The following is a 7,194-nucleotide window of genomic DNA, read 5'->3' as shown; positions in this document are numbered from 1 at the left end:
AGATTATTATGACCAGATTAGACTTTGTCTTACCCTAATTAAGTGGGTGGGAAGCAGCAGAAGTAAGAACAAAGAAAACTGATATCAATATATTATAAAGATCGCTAGTAGGTGATTTCAGTTGTCCTTTCATTTTCGTGTATTCTTGTACCATGTGCGGCCGCGCGGGGTAGCCGCGCCGTCTTAGGCGTCTTGTCACGGTCCGCGCGGCTCCCCCCCCCCCTCCCCCCGTCGGAGGTTCGAGTCCTCCCTCAAGAACGAGTGCATGTGTTGTCCTTAGCGTAAGTTAAAGTTAGATTAAGTAGTACGTAAGCTTAGGGAGCGATGACCTCCTCAGTTTGGTCCCATAAGACCTTACCACAAATTTACAAAAATATAACATGTGCCTCACATTCTATGAAATTCGAAACAGTGAATTAGTTGTGTTTTGCAGCCTCGTCAGTTCAGAGAATGGGTACGTTACGAGGGTACCTCAACAGTAACGGAAACGCAATATTTCATTTTACCTTGCTCAACGTTAGGACACCCAAAACAATAACACATCCAAAAGAATAATACCACGGGACTTCAGAATATACGTTACACATTCTTATGGTATGTCAAGTGGTTTTTATTGAATACTGCTCCACAATTCAGTTTAGTCACCAAGTATGTGGAAATAACGCTCCATATACCAGAATTCTACAGTGAATCTGTGTGCAATTTAGACATATTGGCCACATCATCCTGTCCAGCGTACTTGACTTTCGGAGTGCGTTACCAGTTTTCCGCGCCATTTCAGCCAAACGCTCTGACGCATCTGTTATCCGTACCAAATCCTAACTGCATCTGCAGGAAACCCGGAACATGTCCTGTGCCCTCTTCAAACAATACAGCACTGTTGTTACGTAATAGTCTTAGCGTTAGGCGACATGTGCACCTAACACAGTTTTTGAATTCCTCATGTGGAATAAACGACAAACGAGGAATTTTGAACGATTATAAAAGAAGAGAGGTGTTGGTAAAACATGGCTTCAGGTTTTGAGGATCAGCCAACGTGACGATGTCAGAAGAAGTACATGGTAAGACTTTTAAAGAAAGGGAAACAGTGAAACTTATAGAACGAGTTATTGAGGTTTCTGGTGGTTCTAAAATTATAGGTGTGATGCTATTGAAAGATTTATCATTCGTATGAATAAACGAAGACTCGATGAAAAAAATCAAATGATTGACAGCAAATTCACTACAATTACATACGTTACATAGTGACGATAAAAATATGGCAACTTCAATCAGTTGAGTTTCTAATATTCTTTGTCTCTTTTATTCCAGAGTCATGAGAGAACTGAACGCGTTCGTCGCACCTCTGCTCTTTTTACAGTGCTTCAAAAACATGATGATCCTGTGCTTGGTGGCGTTCTTGGCATCAATGGTTAGTATCTGTAACACTTTTAGACCTGTACAGTTAGTATTGTGAACGCCATGCAGCTCAGTATCACAAATTAGCCAGTGCGACATTACCTCTTTAGAGACGTATTCATGCAATGTAAGGCCTGGTATTCTGTAGCTGTCAGTATCATAGTGGTATACAAAACTCATTAGGCAATAACAGCCTCAACAAGTAGAATTCAATGGTGTTAATATCTCGCAAAATAAGTACTTTTGGTGTATCGTTTGCGTAAATAAAATTAGTCAGTGACTAATTTTTTATTTTCCAATTTTTTTTGTAGTCGTTGCATGTTTCAAGTACGCAGCCTCACAGTCAAGTGGATTCACATCATGTTCTGTCCGCCTGCGTAGCTGGGTGGTAACGTGCTTGCCTCGCATGCATTGGGCCTGGGTTCGATTCCCGACAGGGTTGGTAATTTTCTCCGCTCGTGGACTGGGTGTTGTGCTGTCATTATGATTTCAGCCTTATCATCGGCCACAAGTCGCCCAACGTGGCGCCGACTGAAATACAACTTGCGCTTAGGCGACCGAACCCGGACGGGACCTCCCGGCTAACAATGCCATACGCTCATTTCATTTACATCATGTTCTATTCAAATGTAGCTGCTTCTTTAACTGTCTGCACATATCCATAGGAAATGATTATTACTGCAATCATAGTTGTTGATTCCAGGATAAGGAATGAACATGGAATAGGATCCCAGGTGTCACGCGAATAAAAAACTAAAGAGAATACACGAGCCGATGCACACAGTACACATGTTATATAAAGGATGAATATTAAGTAAGGGACAAAGTTGTTGATCCTGACAGTAAAAGGAACAGAAAATTTCATATCCAGACAGTCAGGTGGATGGAGTATTTTTACTTCTAAAAAGCATTTTATTCACTATCACATTTCTGATTTTCGAAAGTACCCTCATGTGGGGTTTCAAGCGACTGGATTGAGGATTTCTTCTTAGGAAGGACGCAGCACGTTATTTTGGAAAGGGAGTAATCGACAAATGTAGAGATAGCTCTAGGTGTGCCCCTAATAAGTGTGTTCCGACTTTTGCTGTTCATTATGTACATTAGTGACCTTGCACACAATACTGATGGTAATCTCCGAATTTTCGCATATGGCTCAGTTATCTATAGTGAATTACTGTCTGAAAGAAAGTGGAAAATTTTAAGTTGGACCTTGGTAAGATTTCAAAGTGGTACAAAGATTGGCGAATTTCTTTGAAGGAACAGTGTAAAATTGTGCACTTCACAAAACGAGAAATCCTGGTACCCTATGGCTACAATACCACCGAGCCACAAATGGAATCGGTCAACTCATAAAAATACTTGGATGTAGCAATTTTTAGGAATATGAAATGGAACGATCACATAGGTACATTTTCAGGTAAAGCAAGTGGAAGACAACGGTTCACTGGTGAATACTAGAGAAATTCAGTTAGTCTACAACGGAGACTGCTTACAAAACTCTTGTGCGACCCATCCTAGAACACTGCGCAGATGTATGGGACCTGTGTGAAGTAGGGCTAACGGGGGTACTGAATGTATACAGAGAAAGGCAGTTCCAATGCTCGCAGGACTGTTTAAGTATTGATAAAGTGTCACGGAGAAGCTGAAGAAACTGAACAAGCATACGCTTGATGACAAAAGCTATCCCGAGGAGATGTACTTATAAACTTTCAAAAACAAACTTTAAGTGATGAATATAGGATGTGGTACAAACCCCTCCGTATCGCTCAGCTACACAAGAACCTATCGAAAATCCTTAGTGAATCTTTGAATGTACGGGTCAGTAACGATTTAGCATCAATGGTTGGGCAAGGATTATTGGCGACCACCTACATGGAGCAGTTGCTTTTTACGTTGTCTTAATAGACACACATGTGTGGTATTCTAGGAGAATATTCTTCCTATTCTGCTGGTAACGCACCTTTAGAAATACTACAGATAATGTGGCTGATGCATAATGGAACAACAGAATGAGATTTTCACTCCGCAGCGGAGTGTGCGCTGAGATGAAACTTCCTGGCAGATTAAAACTGTGTGCCGGACCGAGACTCGAACTTTCTTTCAGGAGCGCTATTCCTGCATGGTTCGCAGGAGAGCTTCTGTAAAGTTTGGAAGGTAGGAGACGAGGTACTGGCGGAAGTAAAGCTGTGAGGACGGGGCGTGAGTCGTGCTTGGGTAGCTCAGTTGGTAGAGCACTTGCCCGCGAAAGGCAAAGGTCCCGAGTTCGAGTCTCGGTCCGGCTCACAGTTTTAACCTGCCAGGAAGTTTCATATCAGTGCACACTCCGCTCTAGAGTGAAAATCTCATTCTGGAAACATCCCCTAATCTGTGGCTAAGCCATGTCTCCGCAATACCCTTTCTTTCAGGAGTGCTAGTCCTGCATGGTTCGCAGGAGAGCTTCTGTAAAGTTTGGAGGGTAGGAGACGAGGTACTGGCGGAAGTAAAGCTGTGAGGACGGGGCGTGAGTCGTGCTTGGGTAGCTCAGCTGGTAGAGAGAGCACTTGCGCGCGAAAGGCAAAGGTCCCGAGTTCGAGTCTCGGTCCGACACACAGTTTTAATCTGCCAGGAAATTTCTAACTTCATCACTGTTCGTCAGCACCTCAACAACACCTTCTCCAAGAGATGGGTGGTATGAGAAGCTTATTGCGCCTTGTTACCTCGGTCACCGGACTGTGCCGAGTTTTACTTGGGGTGCACATGAAAGGCGTTGTGTATGCTGAAGATATTGTTGCTGCACAGACGCTTTAACAGCCAATGTAACCTGTGCTGCTATTCCGCTGTAGTCTGGAGCATTATGCGTTGTGTGAACGATTGTGTGCATCCCATGATGGCTACTTTAAACATCTTCCGTAACGTAGAAGAAATTAATATCATGTAATGAGAAAAGTTAATATAGCACTATTAACTCACTTAATGCAGACTCACTTTCCATTTCCTAAAATATGTTGACACGAAATATTTGGTCCTTTTCCTGCTAGGATTCACCTTCTGAAGTTTGTCCCTTTACATAACATTCACTCTGTATAAATACCATTAGAGACAGTATATCTGAACTCTAGGTCGAAGTGATTAAAATTGTGGATCATACGTTAAAGTCAATAAATGTATTTTTCCTTGTCTGTAGGGACCGATTGTCGGAGAAGTGGTTATTTGACTCAGATTTCAGTCAGAAGAGTAATTTAAAGAGCCTGTGAGAGCCTCAGCATAAATCTGCGAATGCAGGGCGATGATGAGTTCTTCCTCAAATCCAAGCATAGTATTTTGCCCAGGAATACTTGCAGCATAGTGTTCATACACTATGTGATCAAACGTATCCGGACACCTGGCTGAAAATGACCTTCAAGTTCGTGGCGCCCTCCATCGGTAATGCTGGAATTCAATATGATATTGGCCCACCCTGAGCCTTGATGAAAGTTTCCACTCTCGAAGGCCTACGTTCAGTCAGGTGCTAGAAGGTTACTTGGGCAACAGCAGCCCATTCTTCACCAATTGCTGCACTAAGGAGAGGTATCGATGTCGGTCGGTGAGGCCTGGCACGAAGTCGGCGTTAAGAAACATGCCAAAGCTGTTCTATAGGATTCAGGTCAGGACTCTGTGCAGGCTAGTCCATTACAGGGATGTTATTGTCGCGTAATCACTCCGCCACAGCCCGTGCATTATGAAAAGTGCTCTACCGTGTTGAAAGATGCAGTCGCCATCCCCGAATTGCTCTTGAACAGTGGGAAGCAACAAGGTGCTTGAAACATCAAGGTTGGCCTCTGCTGTGATAGTGCCACGCAAAACAACCAGGGGTGCAAGTCCCCTCCATGAAAAACATGACCACACCATAACACCTCCGTCTCCGAATTTTACTGTTTGCACTTCATACGCTGGCAGATGATGTTCGCCGGGCATTCGCCATACCCACACCCTGCCCTCGGATTGCCACATTGTGTACCGTGATTCGTCACTGCACACAACGTTTTTCCACTGTTCAGTTGTCCAAGCGCGGCGTCGTTTGGCATTTTCCGGCGTGATGTGTGGCCTATGAGCAGCCGCTCGACCACGAAATCCAGTTTTCTCACCTCTCTCCTAACTGTCGCAGTACTTGTAATGGAATTCCTGTGTGATGGTCTGGATAGATGTATGCTTATTACACATTACGACCCTCTTCAACTGGCGGCCGGAGTGGCCGAGCGATTAAAGGCGCTACAGTCTGGAACCGCACGACCACTACGGTCGCAGGTTCGAATCCTGCCTCGGGCATGGATGTGTGTGATGTCCTTAGGTTAGTTAGGTTTAAGTAGTTCTAAGTTCTAGGGTACTTATGACCACAGCCGTTGAGTCCCATAGTGCTCAGAGCCATTTGAACCTCTTCAACTGTCGGCGGTCTCTGTCAACCAACAGACGAGGTCGACCTGTACGCTTTTGTGCTGTACGCGTCCCTTCACGTTTTCACTTCACTATCACATCGAAAACAGTTGACGTAGGGGTGTTTAGGAGTGTGGAAATCTCGCGTACAGACCTATGACACAAGGGACACCCAATCACCTGACCACATTCGATCCGTAAAGTTCCACGGAGTGCCCCATTCTGCTCTCTCACGATGTCTAATGACTACTGACTGATATGGAGCACCTGGCAGTAGGCGGCAACATAATGCACCTAATACGAAAAACGTATGTTTCTGGGGGTATCCGGCTTCTCACATTATGCATCAAATGATAAGGTGTAACGCCTTTAGTATTTTTAAATGCGATTCAGTTCTCGAATCGCTTAGTGCCAATGGAATCAAAAAATGTTTCATAAGAGAAAATTCAAATGGCCATGAGAAATACACTCACTGGACAAAATCTTAGTCACCGCCTTAAGTGAGCACGCTGCTCACTTTGGAGCGCTGCAGATGGTGTTGACCTGATGCCCGATGGTCGTGTAACCCTCTACCGTTGAAGTAAGTCATGCCAATGAATCAGTGTGTCTATGCCAGTTGGCAGTATTGAATCAGCGTAGTAAGATGTATAGTCAGGGCAGAATGGTAGCCTTTTACTATCCTGTCTAGTCATTCCCATGGCGATGTATAGAGTGAAGTTGCCCCATTCATTATTGTATCAATGTGGACCCTTCAACGTCTCGGTAAAGAATAGTGTACCGCTCATACACACATCACTCAGCATATGAGTAGTGGTCGTAAACAGATCCTATCAAGGGCTCCCATGCCTTTGGGCAAGATCCCCCCACTCCCCCCTCCCCCCTCCCCCCCTCCCCACAGCTCTCAGGGAAAACAAAGAATATAGGTTATCCAGGTGTTTTTCTTCCAAGAAAACTATTTAAAAATCAGTATTAACATGGTATAATCTGAAGAATTTGTGTGGCTACTTACAAGTCACCATTCGCCTTCCAAAATATTAAAAATACGCCATACCCCCAGGTCTAGTTCCCCCCCCCCCCCCCCCCCCTCCAACAAACTATCGTATGAAGGGCATTGGATCCTACCCCGTAGCGACCGGTGACGCGTATCACGTCTTGTCAGTCATAATCGGTTTCAAACGCAACAAGAATTGGTGATGTCAGTGAACGCAGGTACAACTCAGCCAGTTTTCGTGCGAACATTGAGGAGGGAACTGCACGCAACGGAAATTTGAAGTCCGGTGCATCGCAAGAGGCCATTGCTCACAGCAGTACAGAAAAATACACGTCTTCTACGGGCCAATAATACTGAAACTGGTCGATAACTGACTGGCGACGTGTCGCCTAGTCCGTCGAACAGTGATTTTGCCT

The sequence above is a fragment of the Schistocerca americana genome, chromosome 5 (genome assembly GCF_021461395.2).
Source record: "Schistocerca americana isolate TAMUIC-IGC-003095 chromosome 5, iqSchAmer2.1, whole genome shotgun sequence".
In the NCBI taxonomy this organism is placed as follows: domain Eukaryota; kingdom Metazoa; phylum Arthropoda; class Insecta; order Orthoptera; family Acrididae; genus Schistocerca; species Schistocerca americana.
The sequence above is the reverse complement of the archived record's forward strand: the minus strand, read 5'-3'. Positions refer to the sequence as shown.